Source organism: Eurosta solidaginis, chromosome 5 (genome assembly GCF_040869045.1).
Source record: "Eurosta solidaginis isolate ZX-2024a chromosome 5, ASM4086904v1, whole genome shotgun sequence".
Taxonomy (NCBI): Eukaryota; Metazoa; Arthropoda; class Insecta; order Diptera; family Tephritidae; genus Eurosta; species Eurosta solidaginis.
In genome coordinates, this window is record NC_090323.1 from 115,078,660 (window position 1) to 115,097,546 (window position 18,887).

The 18,887-nt window shown below is 45.8% G+C and overlaps 1 protein-coding gene and 1 non-coding gene across 2 annotated transcripts in view; both read left to right on the plus strand.

Annotated features, from left to right (window-relative positions):
* Positions 1–18,887, plus strand: part of LOC137254259 (leucine-rich repeat-containing protein 15-like) — a 1,016,997-nt gene that overhangs the window by 971,462 nt on the left and 26,648 nt on the right. The gene's annotated exons all lie outside the window — the stretch shown is intronic.
* Positions 13,010–13,117, plus strand: LOC137234088 (U6 spliceosomal RNA). The gene has a single exon (XR_010947688.1). It is a non-coding gene; the product is annotated as a U6 spliceosomal RNA (small nuclear RNA).

Sequence of the window (18,887 nt, forward strand, 5' to 3'; positions counted from 1 at the left end):
TCGGTCACCACGCTTAAAAAGGTTAACTTGAATTAATATCAAAGACAAAACTTGAATTAATATCAAAGAAAACAAAATGTTGTATAAATATTATAATTGCATAAGTTGATAATATGCAATAGCTTTACCGCGGCAGTCCCCGAGTGCCACACGTTCTTTTTTATAGACATTTCAATTTAGTTTACGATAATTGTGAAATACGAATTAAATGCTCTTATTACAGCAATTATATACAGCGTATTTTATATATCTATTGCTTTGAATTTCCGGAAGACAATACGGAGACATTACATAAACGAGAAGCATTATATGAGCACACTTCATACGATATAAATCCAACAATAATTCATGTTGATCGTTATTATCAAACATTGTATATGAAGGTTCAGTAATCACAAACATGTCATCGCCGTCGTCGTCGTCAGCAGCATGAGACATATTTAATTTTCTGAAACAATTTAAACATATTTTACCTGAAGAGCAGAGGAAAAGACTTTTCGAAATTCATTCAAAAATTGAGTATAGAGATAAATTAAGTAAAATAAAAAATCATTTCGGTGAACACAATGTTTAGTCGAATTCTAATAGCACAGATGATCCAGACACTTGCAATTGCTCACACCTAGAGCGTTTGGATGAGGAAGCCTATGAAATTATCAACACTTACACAAAATATTTATAAAGTAGCTCTAAGCAATATGGATGATAAGCGAATTGTACGAGAAAATCATATTGATTATGGTCATTTTGAAATCTTATAGTAGTACTTTACATTTTAGAAAAAAAATAATAAAAAATTTATATTTTATATAATTTATGAGGTGGGTTTTGTCTAAGGCTGGGGTAACACTCAGTCAGTCCAGAGTCGAGTAGAGGTCCCACAAACCCCTACTGAATAAATACACGATATTTATGTGTTACGAACACACGCACACACGGCTGGGGATATTAGGCGGACAGCAGCTTTCCGTACAAAGATGGAGGCGGTGGCTAATAGGCGTAGTAGTAGCGGAGAGGTCGGTACGGTGGTTTAGCGGCGGTGCAGTAGCGGGCGGGATGGTACGGTTGTCCGGGAACAGCGGCGGGATCAGCGTGGCGGCCGGACGGCGGACAGTATTAGCGGACGGATTGGTACAGTAGTATGAGCGCAGTGGCTGGATGGCGGACAGTATTAGCGGACGGATGGGTGTAGCGGTATAGACGAAGTGACGGCACCAGCGAACTGGATGGACGGTGATGCAGCGGCTTAACGGCGGTAGGATGGCGAGCGGCCAACGGTCGTTGTAGCAGCGACGTGACGGGTGCAGCGGCTTAACGGCGGTAGGATGGCGTGCGGCCAACGGTCGTCGTAGCAGCGGCGTGACGGATGCAGCGGCTCAACGGCGGTAGGATGGCGAACGGCCAACGGTCGTCGTAGCAGCGGCGTGACGGATGCAGCGGCTTAACGGCGGTAGGATGGCGAACGGCCAACGGTCGTCGTAGCAGCGGTGGGACGGATACAGCGGCTCAACGGCGGTAGCATGGCGAACGGCCAACGGTCGTCGTAGCAGCGGCGGCACCAGAGGGGCGACGGCAGCGGCGGTGGGCTACGGAGCGCGTACCAGGGCCGAGAGAGAGAGAGAGAAAATAGGCCGGCGACGGGGTTTACCTGGACAGCGGCTGCGTGTTCCGGGCGGGGTAGGATAGGCGTACCAACGGGCTGGTATTGGTCGGTCGGCTTCACGGGATCCGGCTAATCGCTCTTCTTCGGCAGCTTTGGTAGTCGCGGGGTCAGTCACCTGCGGAAGAGACTGCGAGGACTCGTTAGTGCTGGTTTCACCGCTGGACACCCCCGCCTCCCTACTTGCACACTAGTAGAAGGTGCGTAAGGGGGGCGGGGTTGTACCAGCCGATACACCGTGGGTCGACCCGTGGGCGGAGGGGAAGTGCACCTTAACGGCACAGCGGTAGCCCCTGTGCGCACGCATCGGCTCACGGCCGAAACCAGAGCTGAGGGGAAGGGGTGGAATGTCATGAAGGCGTCGGGCCGCTCAACACCTAGGAGGGCGCGGGGGGCAAAGTAGCACAAGGCATCCTCCCCGTCGTCCTCACCTAAGTGAAGGGTGACCCGCGCCATGACGGCGCCCCTACCACTCAGCCAGCCAAAGCTAGGACTGAGGGGGAGGGGTTGTATGGTCATTAAGGCATCGGGCCACACAATACCTAGGAGGGCGAGGGGGGCAAAGTAGCACAAGGCATCCTCCCCGTCGTCCTTACCTAAGTGAAGGGTGACCCGCGCCATGACAGCGCCCCTTCCACTCAGCCAGCCTAAGCTAGAACTGAGGGGGAGGGGTTAAATGGCCATGAAGGCGTTGGGCCACTCAACACCTAGGAGGGCGCGGGGGGCAAAGTAGCACAAGGCATCCTCCCCGTCGTCCTTACCTAAGTGAAGGGTGACCCGCGCCATGACGGCGCCCCTTCCACTCAGCCAGCTAGCAGGAGGGAAAAATATGTCTTTAAAAAGACATCTACTCCCGCTGGCTCATCTGCGAGGACTGAATTGCGAAAATGCAAATTCAGTGTTTATATGGGTGGTGACGCAAACTGGTAGAGAATTCAACGCACCATTATTGTGATTTTCATTGGTTCGCAATTTAGTTGGTTGTTGAATATGCTATAAAAGAAGTGGTTGTTGGCTATGCTATAGCAAAATAAGTACAGGGAGGTTCAGGTTTAGGTGAATAAGGAAATACAGGGGGAGTTACGTTATTGTAACGTTACGTTACAGTCCCCCTCCCACTTCGGTTGACGGAAAGCTGCGGTGGGGGAAATGTGGATCTCCAGGTATAGCCTAGGTATTATGCCGGTGTGCGTGTGGGCGAAGCACTTTATTTAAAAAAAAATATTTTTTCCAAAAATATACAGTCATTCTACTTAAGTCTAACAGAGTTAATGTTACTATTTCAGGTTCAATTGCAAAAAACATCATTCTAATTAATTTAAAAAAAAAAAATTTATTTTATTTTTTTTTTTGTCGGGGGTGGAGTTGTACTGAACTGTATCCGTTGTCATACTTCTCTCGTTCCCTTTTGATGTTATGTAGATGTATATATGAAAACTTTTTTTTTTTTTTTTTTTTTTTTGTAATTTGAAAAATAATTCACATTTCATTTTCTCTTAAAATTAACAGAGGGTGCATATATATATAAAAATAGAAAATTTTGATTGGTCTCGTCTTCCTTCTTCAGTGCCTTAGTCGATTGGTATGATTCGTTTCGTTCCCATGAGTGACACCTTTGCGTGTTTGTCATTTATCACTTCTACCCTCACCCGCTGTGCTTTCCACCGGAATGTCCAGGTTTTCTTGGATTGGTTGGCCGGGCGTTTTGGCCTTAGTTCTCTAAAAAATTCCTCGGGATCCGGTAATTTTTTTTGCGCTGTTTTTGTTGTTTCGTTGGTTTCGGGGGCGCGCCGTTCTTGCGGCTCTGTCGCCGACTCCTTCTCCCGGATGGCCATTAGGTGGTTTATTGGCGGCCCATGAAAAATTTGTATGCGTTGTATCCTTGGTTTGTTTGCCGGCCATAATGTTGCCTCAAACGGTGGGCGCCACGGCCGTATTGGTTTTGGTGAGTCCGGTGGTATGGGTTGCCGGTGTTTTTGACTCATGTTGGATGGTCTGGTTCCTGGAATGGAGAGATAAACGGGTTGTTTATGATTCGTACGGCTTTAAGTCTTGCAAGTGTGCGTGTGCGTGTTGCCGCTTTGGTTGCTCCGGGTGGCCTAATTTCACCGTGTTCGTGGAAACGTATTCCATCACCAAGTACGGGCCGGAAAATTTGGTGCTAACTTCTGGGCGAATTTGTCTGCCGCGGATAAGAGTGGGTGGTCCCTTTTCATCACCTCCTCGCCTATACGTGGCTTCCATTGCCGTCTGCGTAAGTCGTAGTGTTTTTTCTGTTGCTTCGAAGCTTTGGCTAGGTGCCCTTTTATCTCGTCCCACAACTTGGTGATGGACGGTGGTACGGTTGGTGGCTCTGCTGGTACTGCTCCCTCCGTGCGCACTTGCTGCGGTGCTGTAAGGTCTCTACCGAAGTTGATTTCTGCTGCTGATGCTGTTGTAGATTCGTGGCTAGCCGTGTTTAGCGCGAATGCTATTTGCGGTATCTCCTGGTCCCAGGTGCGGTGGTCGTCCTTGCATCGCTGAGCCATCATGGTTTTCACGACTCGGTTGGTTCGCTCGGTGGGGTTTTCGTGCGGGGTGTAGGCTGCCGTAAACTTGTGATCGATGCGGTGGTCCTTTAAAAACGTTGCTAATGCCTTCCCAACGAATTGTTTGCCATTGTCTGTGAGGAAGGTTTTCGGGCAGCCAAATCGGTATATGACTCTTTCTTGGAGTGCTTTGATTACGCTTGCCGTTGTTGCTTGGCGCACTGGGATCAACTCCACACACTTGGAGAATTTATTCACCATGACGAGGAGGCAAGTATTTCCTTGCTTGCAACGGGGTAGTGGCCCTACGAAGTCAGCGGTTACTATTTCCCACGGTCGTGATGATTGCATGGTTGCCATCAATCCTGCTGGGCGTCTTTGCTCGACTTTGTATTCTGCGCATCTGATACACTTCCGTACGTGTTTGAGGACATCGCGGAACATCCCGGGCCATTAATAGTTCTGTTGTGCTCTCTTAAGCGTCTTCTTCACCCCGAGATGTCCGGCGGCGGCGGCGTCGTGGACTTCCTGTAGTACGTCCTTTCGTCGGTCGGCTGGGATGCACAGCTTCCATTGCGGTGACCGTGAAAGTTGATTTCTCGGGGGAATGTGGCGGAAGAGTCGGTTATCGACGATCTGGTAATCTGGATGTGCTTGTGGTTTTTCCCGCACCTGTCTTGCTTTCCTCTCGTGCCAGTCGTTTGTTCCGTTGGTTATGGTGTACAAAATGTCGTCATCGGCGTGTTGTAGCGGGCAGCGGGAGAGTGCGTCGGCTACCACGTTCTGTGCTCCTTTTCGGTATTCTATCTCGAAGTTATATTGTTGCAATTCCAGTGCCCATCTTGCCAGACGTCCAGAGGGGTTTTGGAGTGAGTGCAGCCATTTTAGTGAGTGGTGGTCGGTGATGACGGTGAAGTGATACCCCTCCAGGTACGGTCTCATCTTACGGATACCCCATAGCACGGCGAGGCATTCTTGTTCGGTGGCCGAGTATCGCTTTTCCAGCTGGGTTAGGCTTCGGCTGGCGTAAGCTACTACGTTCTCATGGTCGGAATGGAGTTGATAGAGCACGACGCCTAGGCCCTCTCCGCTCGCGTCGGTCTGGAGAAAAAACGGTCGAGAGAAGTCCGGACAACAAAGTATTGGCGCGCTGGAAAGCTTATCCTTGAGTGCTTTGAAAGCGTGATTTTGTTGCGCCTCCCATTTCCAGACTTGTCCCTTTTTCAGCAGTTGGTTAAGCGGCGCGGCGAGCGTAGAGAAGTCTGCCACGAAGCGGCGGTACCATGACGCGAGTCCAAGAAAACGGCGGAGCTCTTTGAGCGTTTTCGGTGCGGGCATCTCCTGTACAGAGGATACTTTTGCTGGATCGGTGTGAATTCCTTTCGAACTGATGATATGTCCTAGGTAATGGAGTTGTTGCTGGACGAAGCTGCATTTTTCGAAGTTTACTTGCATCCTGTGTCTTTGTAGGCGCTCGAACGCTTCCCTCAAGATCGCCAAGTGTTCTGCAAAGGTATCTCCCAATACGATGATATCGTCCAGGTAGGCGAAAACTTTTGGTTGGAGTTCGGGTCCAAGTATCGAATCCAGAGCGCGTTGAAAGGTAGCCGGAGCAGAGTGTAGGCCAAATGGCATGACTTTCCACTGGAACAACCCTCTGCCAGGAACTGTAAATGCGGTGTATGGTCGGGATGCTCTGGCGAGCGGGATTTGCCAGTAGCCGTTCTTCAAGTCAATGGTCGAGATGAATTTCGCCTCTTTCAGCTGGTCGAGAATGGCTCGAATTTGCGGCAACGGGTAAGCGTCTGGTTCGCTGGCGGCGTTGAGTTGACGGTAATCGATGCACATCCTCCACGTGCCCTGTTTTTTGCGGACTAGCACGATTGGCGAGCTGTACGCGCTTCGCGATGGTTCTATCCTTCCTCCTGCTAATAGCTCGTCTACCTCTTCGTTGATGACTTGTTGCATGGCCGGGTTGCGGGGGTAGTATCGTTGCTTCAGCGGTCGGTTGTGTTTGAGACGAATCGTACGCTCGGCTGCAGTGCTTGGTCCGATGATTTCGCCAAACCGCTTTTGGTGATGCGCCAGGAAATTTCCCAGTTCCGTGTTTTGTTCGTCGCTCAGGTGTTCTCGGCTCGTCAATGCACATAGCGTATCCAGTTCGGGTGCTCTCTTGGTCACGGTGGCCTCTAGCAGCTGACCATCCAGCGTGAGGATGATTCCCCTCTGTCTTAGGAAGTCCATTCCGAGGATTACCTGTTCGGCCAAGTTTGGGATAACGGACAGCATCGCGTCTGTGGCTCGTCCTTGATACACAATCCTTGCCGGGTAGGAGTTCGAGGTAAAGACACACGTTTGGTCTGCCAGCTGGATGCTTCGCTTGTTGGGGCGCGCCTTGATGTTGTTCTTTTCTAGGTGTTTCCGTACGGTGTCATCTACATAGGATATGGTGGCGCCGGTGTCCACTAGTGCGCGCACGCTCATGTCCTCGATGACCACTGGTATATAGAATCGGCCATCTACTTGTGTTTTTGCGGTTGATTTGCTGGCGGGTGGTTCCTTCGGCTTCTCTGGTCGGACGTACGGTGCTTGGCGGCTTCCTTTAATAGCGTTGGACGGCGTTCGGGATGCGTTCTCTGTAATTGGGCTTGTCGGAGGGCATGGGCAGTCCCTGGAGAGGATGTTGTCTTGGCCACACCGGGAGCAGAACTTCCTCCAGGGGCCCTTACATTGGAAGCGGTGGTGTCCGCGTTCCTTGCAGCGCCAACAGCACTCTTTGCTGTCGTATTCCATGGGTAGGTGGTATAGGCTGTGGGCCACCATTTTTCCCTGTTTCGCTTCCTCGCCTCTTAACAGCTCATACTCTTCCGTTAGCTCCAGGAGCTCCTCGATCGTCCTAAACTCGCTGCGTTTGACGAAAAGGCGGTATTCCACGCGCAGACCATCATAGATCCGTTCGAGGTGGTTCTCTTCGCACATCGTCGGGTGTTGGCGGATCAGCGTTTCCAGTGCGAGGATGTAGTCCTTGGCCTTCTCTCGGCTTTGCTGTTTGCGTTGTCGGATGGCCTCTTCCAAGTGTCGTATGTGTCGCTTAGGTAGAAAAAAATTTTGCACCTCCCTCCGCAGATCGCTCCAGCGGTGTATGTGTTGCTTACGGACGCGGTACCATTGCAGTGCCTTCCCACGTAGAAGCTCCGACAGTGTTGGGAGGAGTGGGTCGACGGGGATGCGGTAGCATTCGGCAAGCTCCTCTATCCTCTCAAGAAATTCGTGCAGTGACTCCTCCCCCGAAAAGTGCAAGTCCCAGCGGCAAACGGTATTCATAAGTTCACCGTCGCTCATTTCGTCTCGTTTCGGTAGTGCGTTCTCTCCCTTTCCTCCGTGCGGCTGTGGGCTGTTGATCTGGATTGTAGGGATCGGCTTTGTTGTTGGCTGGGGTAGCGTAGCGAACTTCCCCTCTTCCTCGTTCACTTCTCGTTCCAGCTCTTTCAACAGGTCTTCACTGGATTTCCTGGAGCGTTTCGCTCGCACGTAAGTACTCAGGGCGCGCCGCAGCTCGGCTACGGTTTGGCCTTCCACGTCGATTCGGTGTTCCTTACACTCCTCGATCAGCTTCTCCTTCCTAAGTAGGTAGATCCAATTGAGCGAGTCGGTGTTCAGCAGCGTGCCTTCCGGAGCCTGTGTGTGTGTTGTTTCTAGCGATGTGTTCGTTGAACCCCCCCCGGCAGTGTTGGTGGTGGTTGTAGTTGTTTTTCCACGGTCATCTGCGGAGGAGGTTCCCTGCTCGGGCGCCATTTATGAGGTGGGTTTTGTCTAAGGCTGGGGTAACACTCAGTCAGTCCAGAGTCGAGTAGAGGTCCCACAAACCCCTACTGAATAAATACACGATATTTATGTGTTACGAACACACGCACACACGGCTGGGGATATTAGGCGGACAGCAGCTTTCCGTACAAAGATGGAGGCGGTGGCTAATAGGCGTAGTAGTAGCGGAGAGGTCGGTACGGTGGTTTAGCGGCGGTGCAGTAGCGGGCGGGATGGTACGGTTGTCCGGGAACAGCGGCGGGATCAGCGCGGCGGCCTGACGGCGGACAGTATTAGCGGACGGATTGGTACAGTAGTATGAGCGCAGTGGCTGGATGGCGGACAGTATTAGCGGACGGATGGGTGTAGCGGTATAGACGAAGTGACGGCACCAGCGAACTGGATGGACGGTGATGCAGCGGCTTAACGGCGGTAGGATGGCGAGCGGCCAACGGTCGTTGTAGCAGCGACGTGACGGGTGCAGCGGCTTAACGGCGGTAGGATGGCGTGCGGCCAACGGTCGTCGTAGCAGTGGCGTGACGGATGCAGCGGCTCAACGGCGGTAGGATGGCGAACGGCCAACGGTCGTCGTAGCAGCGGCGTGACGGATGCAGCGGCTTAACGGCGGTAGGATGGCGAACGGCCAACGGTCGTCGTAGCAGCGGCGGGACGGATACAGCGGCTCAACGGCGGTAGGATGGCAAACGGCCAACGGTCGTCGTAGCAGCGGCGGCACCAGAGGGGCGACGGCAGCGGCGGTGGGCTACGGAGCGCGTACCAGGGCCGAGAGAGAGAGAGAGAAAATAGGCCGGCGACGGGGTTTACCTGGACAGCGGCTGCGTGTTCCGGGCGGGGTAGGATAGGCGTACCAACGGGCTGGTATTGGTCGGTCAGCTTCACGGGATCCGGCTAATCGCTCTTCTTCGGCAGCTTTGGTAGTCGCGGGGTCAGTCACCTGCGGAAGAGACTGCGAGGACTCGTTAGTGCTGGTTTCACCGCTGGGCACCCCCGCCTCCCTACTTGCACACTAGTAGAAGGTGCGTAAGTGGGGCGGGGTTGTACCAGCCGATACACCGTGGGTCGACCCGTGGGCGGAGGGGAAGTGCACCTTAACGGCACAGCGGTAGCCCCTGTGCACACGCATCGGCTCACGGCCGAAACCAGAGCTGAGGGGAAGGGGTGGAATGTCATGAAGGCGTCGGGCCGCTCAACACCTAGGAGGGCGCGGGGGGCAAAGTAGCACAAGGCATCCTCCCCGTCGTCCTCACCTAAGTGAAGGGTGACCCGCGCCATGACGGCGCCCCTACCACTCAGCCAGCCAAAGCTAGGACTGAGGGGGAGGGGTTGTATGGTCATTAAGGCATCGGGCCACACAATACCTAGGAGGGCGAGGGGGGCAAAGTAGCACAAGGCATCCTCCCCGTCGTCCTTACCTAAGTGAAGGGTGACCCGCGCCATGACAGCGCCCCTTCCACTCAGCCAGCCTAAGCTAGAACTGAGGGGGAGGGGTTAAATGGCCATGAAGGCGTTGGGCCACTCAACACCTAGGAGGGCGCGGGGGGCAAAGTAGCACAAGGCATCCTCCCCGTCGTCCTTACCTAAGTGAAGGGTGACCCGCGCCATGACGGCGCCCCTTCCACTCAGCCAGCTAGCAGGAGGGAAAAATATGTCTTTAAAAAGACATCTACTCCCGCTGGCTCATCTGCGAGGACTGAATTGCGAAAATGCAAATTCAGTGTTTATATGGGTGGTGACGCAAACTGGTAGAGAATTCAACGCACCATTATTGTGATTTTCATTGGTTCGCAATTTAGTTGGTTGTTGAATATGCTATAAAAGAAGTGGTTGTTGGCTATGCTATAGCAAAATAAGTACAGGGAGGTTCAGGTTTAGGTGAATAAGGAAATACAGGGGGAGTTACGTTATTGTAACGTTACGTTACAAATTTATTTTTATTAAATAAAAATTTTTAACATAATTGATCACATATTACTGTGTTGTATTTTTCTTTCTGCTCATAATTGTAATGTATTGGTGACTTCAGATAATTAATCAGTTCAATCGGCGGCTGTAAATTTCCAAAACTATCAAAATATTCTTTTTAGTTTTTCTTAATACTTTCATGGTCTTAGCAAGGTTTGCTAATACAGCCATATGATTATTTGACATGATTTCAAATGAGCGATCGAAAAAATCTGTTATCTATCAGCTGTGTATCTGAAAAGAATCTGCTAAATCTGTTACCTATCAGTTGTGTATCTGATAAGAATCTGGTCTGATAATAATTTTACTTATTTTGAACTGTTATATATTAAACTTGTCTCGGGGTTTGCTAACAAGGTCACTGTAACCCTTAATAATGTTATCGGTAATTTCCTTGTACATATTTGTTGTGAAGATTTCTTCTAATTATGAATCGATTTTGTTTTTGCAGATGGTAGGTTTTTATATGTATATTAATCCACAAGTTGATTAAGTATATACACACCGATACACATACATACAGCAAAAAAATTTCGTTGCGTACACTTAGGCGCATCCGTTCTTTCGGTTTGTGTTCTGGCCGATCTATATCATTTAGGTGCATACGTAGGACACCGCAAAATAACAAAACAATTTCGTTGCATACATTAAGCGCATCCGTTCAAAACAGCAAATGTGTGCGTGTGTGCGTTTGAACTTTGTAAACCCAGTAAGAAATCGAGCGACTGATACTGATCTGATCTGACACACACACACACACACGCACACATTTGCGGTTTTGAACGGATGCGCTTAATGTAGGCAACGAAATTGGTTTGTTGTTTTGCGGTATCATACGTATGTACCTAAATGATTGTAGATCGGCCAGAACACAAACCGAAAGAACGGATGTGCCTAAGTGTAGGCAACGAAATTCTTTTGCTGTATGTGTGTCGGTGTGTATATACTTAATCAACTGGGGTGCGAATCCAGGGCATACGGTGTGGTAGGCGGAGCACGCTACCATCACACCACGGTGGTTGTTTCAGAAAATTAAATATGTCTACTGCTGCTGACGACGACGACGACGATGCCATGTTTGTGATTACTGAACCTTCATATGCAATGTTTGATAATAACGATCAACATGAATTATTGTTGGATTTATATCGCACGAAGTGTGCTCATATAATGCTTCTCGTTTATGTAATGTCTCCGTATTGTCTTCCGGAAATTCAAAGCAATAGATAATGTCTACGTATTGTCTTCCGGAAATTCAAAGCAATAGATATCTAAAGTACGCTGTATATAATTGCTGTAATCTGAGCATTTAATTCGTATTTCACAATTATCGTAAACTAAATTGAAATGTCTATAAAAAACCTCTGGGCTTTCAAGAATGCCTCCTATTCTCTTTTCCTTTTCAACTAGTAATTCTTTAAAATTGTCAGTAGCCTCTAGAATGGTGTATTCACTTGTTTTCACACCATGTGACTCACTCATTTGGTCGCGGATAGTTGGTCTAAAAGATCCCCCAGGGCTCTGCGTTGTTGTAGTTGTTGCTGTTGTTTTTAGTAATGATGGGTTGAGCTCAGGAAAACTCTGATCTAACAATTGAATTGTTACATTTATTTTTAAACGTAATGAAGTGTTTGGAATATTGTATTCCAAACTAGTCTCTTTACTATTTTCAAAATTTCTAAAGCTGTTTATATTTTGTTTTTGATTCATAAATTGATTATAGGGATAACTTGTTCCATAACTTAAGTGAAACAGGCAAATAAGTAAAATTTTTATTAAATTAGCTAATTTCATATCGGTTTTTATTTTTTATTTTTATCTATACCTGTGTGAGTCACATTATACAATGATCATATTATATGTTTGTCTATAGTTTTTCACATCAATTATTTCTATATGTGGTCTTTTAAATGAAGTATCCTGGGCTAGAATCTTTTCAATATCACCATTACTAAGAATTCGTTAAGTTTCAATTTCACGATATTCAAAGCATTTGATGCTCAACATTTTTTCTACGTATCTACTATCATAAGTAAAACGAATTGGTAGATCAAAATTATCATATTCCAATTTAAAATGTCGATAAAATGCTTGTTTTGCCTCAATGATTCCTCCAATATCAGATTCCTTTTCAATGAGCTCTCTACGAAATGCCTCTATCGCTTCATCTATAATAAAAGTTCTCATAGGCTTCCCTTCCGATGAAAAATCACCTTTAGACGATGGTGCGATTGTTGTGGATGGTGAAGATAATGGTATCGTTGACAGCACTGCAATTTTTTCTTCGGCATTCGTTAAAAGAGGCTCATTTTTTTTTAGTAATAATAATGAAATATTGATTGATAAAATATCGCAAGCGCATTACTATCTAGGTTTTCCCAAAATGGTGCTCCGTAGGTAGTTTTGAAAACAAATAATAATAATAATAATGGGATTTAAAATTTAAAATTCATTGTGATATATCCCTTTGTTTACGTCAATTTAAAATGATGTTGATATTGGAAAAAAATGTATTTATATACTTACTTTTCTTCTTCTTCTTCTAATTCTTACCCTTTTAAAATAAAAACACTAAAGTTAAGATTTCTAATTCTATTTTATTTCTTTATAAATTTAAATTACTAGCCGATATGTATTTGTACAAAATATATGCTGATTTTAAAGCATAACAAATTTTTCGTTGGTTGAGTTTCACATTACAATCAGTATGAAAGTGATATTGTTTAGGTCACAGACATAATTCGCTGTCACCCACATATGTTTGCTGTCACTAGCACACGGGCATGTGTGAGTGGTATTACGTAGGTGTATTTTACATTTTTCAAAATATATTTAATATCTAAATTTTTCAAAACACTTGTTAAAATCATTTCTTAACACTTGTTGTATTTCCATACAATTAATAGAAAAGCCCTTTGTAATTACATTTATTCACGAAACTTTTCTTGTGTTCTTGTTTTCTTCCTTTTTGCCTACATCTATATTTTTTACAATTACTTGGGTGCGCGCCGTTGCCACCACGCATTTGTACATGGTCCTTCGAGCCGGCAGAACATATACTAAAATTGGAACGATACAGAGAAGATTAGAATGGCCCCTGCGCAAGGATGATCGTATGGAAGGAAAGAAGTCCGTCGATCGAGCATTCTATCAGAAGGTAAATTATGGAATATAATACAGCTTCAGCAAACTTATGCAGCTAGTAATTGGCCTATTCGATATTCAGCAATTAATCTTCTATTCTGAGGAATACCAATTGGATAACCAGTTCGCGACCAAGATTCAAGTTCACGCTCCTGTAATTTCATTAAACATCTACTTCGAAATCAGCTGATGACATTTTTTTGGATGGCGTTGTTAGCCCTTTTGAGTTAAGACTGCAGGATTCTTATTCCTTATGTGTCAATGGCATTACGAAGTAGATGTTGGTATACATCCAGCGGGTATAGTGCCCCTCCCGGTTACAACTTTGCGAAATGAGTTATCAGTGAAGTCTTCATCTACTTCACCTGATACAGTTGAGACAATTATTGGGAACGTTTGTGACCAAGAGACTCATGTTATCATTTTCCTGGGGATTACGTCCGCGGGTGATACTCTTTGATAATGCAATTGCTTTAGGTGTAGAAAATGAAACAACATTGTACATAAGTGAAATAAGTTCCCATTTTGCTTTTTAGAACGAAAGACGCAAGTATATTCACATAAAATCCTTCGTCAGTTAATTAAAGAAATCTTGGCTATAGTGCATGGGAGATAGCCCTTATTGCTTTAAATGGATGAAAACAATTATTTAAAGCAATTTTTAATTTATAATTTATTTACTAATGTGGAAAAGGTTTAAACACCGTGACATCAGCTGTGGGATGAATATGCCCGGTGAGATGGGGGAGGTACGTTGATATTCAGGTGACGATATGACTAAAATTCGGGGATCAATTCTTACATTTATTTGTCTTCTGAACAATTGCGTGGTGGCAACGGCACACTAACGCAATTGTTGGAAGAAGTATTCTGTGGCAGATAGTGAATCTGAGTTAGGGTTCTATTGGCCTCGTTCGGGGAACGGGAGCTGGGATATCGGTGTGTTGGCCTCGTTCGGGGTGAACGAGAGCTGGGTTATTTGGGATAGAGGAACGTATACTATTAAAGTTCCTTTTCTTTGTCGTGGTGCGGAAGTAGTACAAATTCGCGATTGGTCTCGTAATTTTTCCTTTCATTGCGTGGACGTCAACAACACGTACACGGTTATCGGAACCTGGGTGTGTGTTGACGATTCTCCCCATTCTCCACTCGTTTGGTTGGAGGTTATCCTTTATGACGACTAGGTCCCCGGGTTTTAAGTTGGATTGTGGATGTTTCCACTTGTACCGTTTCTGGATCTCGGTGAGATATTCCGATTTTCATCTTGTGCAAAATGTTTGATGAAGGGCTTTCATCTTTTGGCATCGGTTTACGATTGAGGCAGCATTTTCACTACAATCGAGTTAAGGTGGGGCTAAAAGATGTCCACCCACGAGAAAGTGGCCTGGAGTAAGCGGCTCCAGGTCGGACGGGTCATTGGATGAGGGACTGAGAGGTCTAGAGTTGAGGCAGGCCTCAATTCGACATAAGAGGTTTGTAAACTCTTCGAAAGTATATTTATGATCGGACGCGATCTTTTTAAAAAGGGTCTTAAAACTTTTTACCCTCGCTTCCCACAAACCTCCCATGTGAGGAGCGCTTGGCGGTATAAAATGCCATTCTAAAGTGTGATGGCTATATTTATTCAAAGTTCCGTCCCTTGCTTCCCGCAGAAATGCTTTAAACTCGGATCGTAAAGATCACGAATCTCCGACAAAGTTGGTACCATTCTCGGAGTAAACGTTTTTCGGACAGCCTCGTCTGGATACAATTCTGGCGAAGGCAGCTAGGAAGGACCCGGTACTAAGGTCGTTTGTCGCTTCTTGATGGATGGCTTTCGTCGAAAAGCAGACAAACAGACAAACATATTCCTTTGAAATTCGGCATCCCCTCCCTCGGTAGGATTTTATATCGAATGGTCCCCCGAAATCTACCCCGGTGTTGGTGAATGCCCTAGTAAAGGTGGTGCGCTCTTTCGGAAGGATCCCCATAAGTTGCGTTTGTGTCCGCTTCCTGTAAATAGTACAGACCTTACAGTTGTGGATAACCGACCTTATCATGACTTTAACGGGTGGGATCCAGTACTGAGTGCGGATATGACGTAGCATCAGCTGGTTCCCTCCATGCGGGGTGGTCTCATGAGAGGATTGAACTATAAGTCTGGATAACCTGCAAGTGTAAGGAAGGATAATGGGATGACTTCCGTTATGAGACATGTCTTTGTATGCCCCAATCCGCCCCCCTGTTCGAATGATGCCTTCTTCGTCTATATATGGGTCCAGGGGTAAAATCTCACTTTTACCATTTATTAGCTTTCCTGACTTCAAATTTGCGTACTCTTCTTGATAATGTTGCCTTTGGCATATTGTTATCAATCTTTGTGTTGTTTTTTCTATTTCGTCAGGGGCTATCGAATGAAATTCTCTCTTAAAGGAGGCTTTAGTGGTTGGGTGCGTATTCTGGAAAAGCCGAAGAATATAGGATATAACCCGCAAAGCCCTTGGTAGATCGGAAAACCTATCCAGAATATCAAAATTATTTTTGACCGAACTTGTATGAACTTTCACCCTCTTTTCCTCCATATTCGTATTGTAATCTTCTTCTTGTGTTGACCAATTTTCGTTGTCTTCTTGTAACCAAGAAGGTCCCTGCCACCACAAAGAATTGTTGATTAGATCCGAAGCGTAGAGGCCTCTGCTCGCCAAATCTGCAGGATTTGACACGGAGTCCACGTGCCGCCATACTTTGTCTCCTACTTTGTCGATGAATTTAGTTATTCGATGTGCCACGAACTTTGACCACGAACATGGTGGTTTTCGGATCCATGTCAGCACTATAGTTGAATCTGTCCAAAGGGTTACTTTAGTGTTCGAAAGTTTCATATTTTCGATCACAGTTTCGATTATTTCTGCTAGTAGAACTGCACCGCAGAGTTCGAGTCTAGGCAAGGATATGGTTTTGACCGGGCCTACTCTCGTCTTGGCCATCAACAAGTTGGTGAAGACTTGATCCTTTGTTTGTACCCTCAGGAAAACAGTGGCGGCATATGCTTTTTCCGAAGCATCGCTGAACCCATGTATTTCGATATTGTCCTCCAATGTGTAGTGAACTCATCGCGGTATGCGTATATCGTTGATCTTTTCGTAGTCAGTCATGAATGATTGCCACCGATGTAGAGTATAGTCAGACACATCTTCATCCCAGCTTGTCCGTTCCAACCAAATATTTTGCATTATTATTTTGGCAACAATTACAACTGGTGCCATCCAGCCAAGAGGGTGGAAAAGTTTTCCTATCGCAGACAGTATTGACCTTTTTGCTACAGTAGGGTTATTATCAAAGGGTTTCGCTGTAAAGTGGAAGTAGTCGAAATGAGCATTCCATCTTATGCCGAGTGCTTCTACCGTGCTGGTGTCTTCAAACTCAAGAAAATCCTCGCTTAATAAGTGTTGCTTTGGTATACCCTGTAGAATTTTCTTGCAACTGGACGTCAGAAAGCCGCCAGTTGTTTGTCTAAAGTGACCTCGTTAAAATATGAAACTAGGGTCTTATTTGTATCAACCGTATCTGTCCGGCCTGTGAAAATCCAGCCGAACACCATTTCCTGTGCTATTAATGTGTTTAGCACGTCCTTCCAAATACCGCCTAGCATAATTTGGGGGTATAGTCTCCGCCCAGAATTAGGTCGACTGGCTTATTGACAAAGAATCTTTTGTCAGCCAGTACTAAGTCAGGGAATGCTTGCCTAGTCATTGCGTTTATTTGGCAAGTTGGAAGATTCCCTGTTAATGGTAGTAAAACCAGCATGATCGCATTGATCTCGATTAATGGGTCTGTTGGTGACCGCAGTTATATGCTGCACGCTTCTTTTACTAGTGCAGACATTATATTATTGATGCCCGAAACTTGGGCATGCACGCGTTTAGTTGGCAGATTTATTCTGCGCTTGAGTTTCTCGGTTATGAATGAGCATTCAGATCCCGAGTCTATTAGGGCTCTCGCCGAATAGTCAACACCATTTAAATGAATATTTACCTGTGCTTTCCCTAATAGCACTCCTTTACATGTATTTGCGAAGCATGAGTTCACATTATTAATCGAACTGTTTTCTTTTTCAGCATTGCGACGCGTTTGATCATCTCTTGACGTTGATGCTCCGATCGTATCTACCGAATTTGTGGTTTTGGGCTGATTCGGAATGTGAAGTAGCGTATTGTGTCTTAAATGACATGTGGCACAGTTCACTTGACTGGTGCACTTTGTGACAGTATGTGCAGCCGAAAGGCAGTTTAGGCATCCGCGAATGCTTTTAATGTGCTCAAACCGTTTATTTGGCGTTAAGCGCAGAAATTTTTCGCATTTTGCGATTCGATGTGCAGAACTTTTGCACATCTTGCACGTGGGTTTGGCTACACTAGCCTGATACGACCCCAATCGTTTCGACGATGTTTCTGCAGAGGAACGAGAAGCTTGTGGCTTAGAGGGTTTTGAAACTGTATCCTTCTTCTATTATCTACGACAGTTTCCAACGTTTGGAATCTGCTGGATAAGAATTTATCCATGTCTGCCCATTTTGAAATTTCTGTTTTATTTTCTATGGTTTGTTCCCATAGAGCCAGTGTGGTTTCTGGCAGTTTTGTGGAGCACAAATACGTTAGAATTGCATCCCAGTTTGATATGTCAATCTTGTGACATTGAAGCGCTGAGACACAATTGTTTATTTCACGTTGCAGTTTTTTAATGAAGCTACCGCATTCATTCTCAACTGCTTTTAAACTAAAAAGAATTGTTAATTGGGCATTGACCAAGATACGTTTGTTTTCGTATCGGTCACATAAATTTTTCCACGCTGTATCGAAACCGTCTGTCGTTAAGGAACACCGTTCCACTATTTCTTTGGCCTCCCCTTGGGTTTTTTGCCTTAAATAGTATAGTTTTTGTACTGCATGGAGTTTACTATTATTAATATATATGGCAGTGAACATGCCCTAAAAGACGGCCATGAAATATAGTCACCTTTGAAAATATCCGTATCACACGCGGGCAGGTGCACATGATATTCCATATTATCTGAGATATCTACTTTCTTATCTTTCTTTTCAAAACCTTCCAAAAGCTCAGCTATTGCCGCCTGACACTTTAGGAAGCTGAAATAGCACATTTTATGCTTCTTTTTGATAGACGATAAGTCCTTTGACTCAAGCTCTGATGAACCTACGAGCTTTTCGTATGTAACCTTCGTAGCTTCCCACAGAGTCTTTAACTCATCCCTTTGGTATATTAGGGAGTGTTTACTGTGTTGTGAAGGTGACATGTCGTTGAAGTCATTTTCATACTCCGCCACTGCATCTGCTTGGCGTGTATAGGTCTCCATTGTGTATAAAAATGAAAACCGATAAATTTATGAAAAACTAAGAAGAAATTGCCTTTGCAGAGTGTAGTGAGTGAAAACGTTGCCAAAGGATCGAACTTGGAAGTGATAATGTGATTAGTGAACAGATTTGGTGTAAGCGTATGTATACACAAATTTACCAATTGATTGTGTAATTCGATAAGTTATTGCTAACGTAAAAAAAGGACTGTATAGAGGCTTATGTGCTAAGTGGGATAAGTACAATATCGTGGTGGCAACGGCGCGCATCCACGTAAATGTTAAGGAATGTGCTAATGCAGATTTGCTACTGAATTGTCTAAGCCAATAAGTAATGGCTAGTGCAAAAAATGGTGTCAGTGAAAGAAAAAAAAATATATATATATGTACGCTTGTTATGGACTTTTTGGTAATTTAA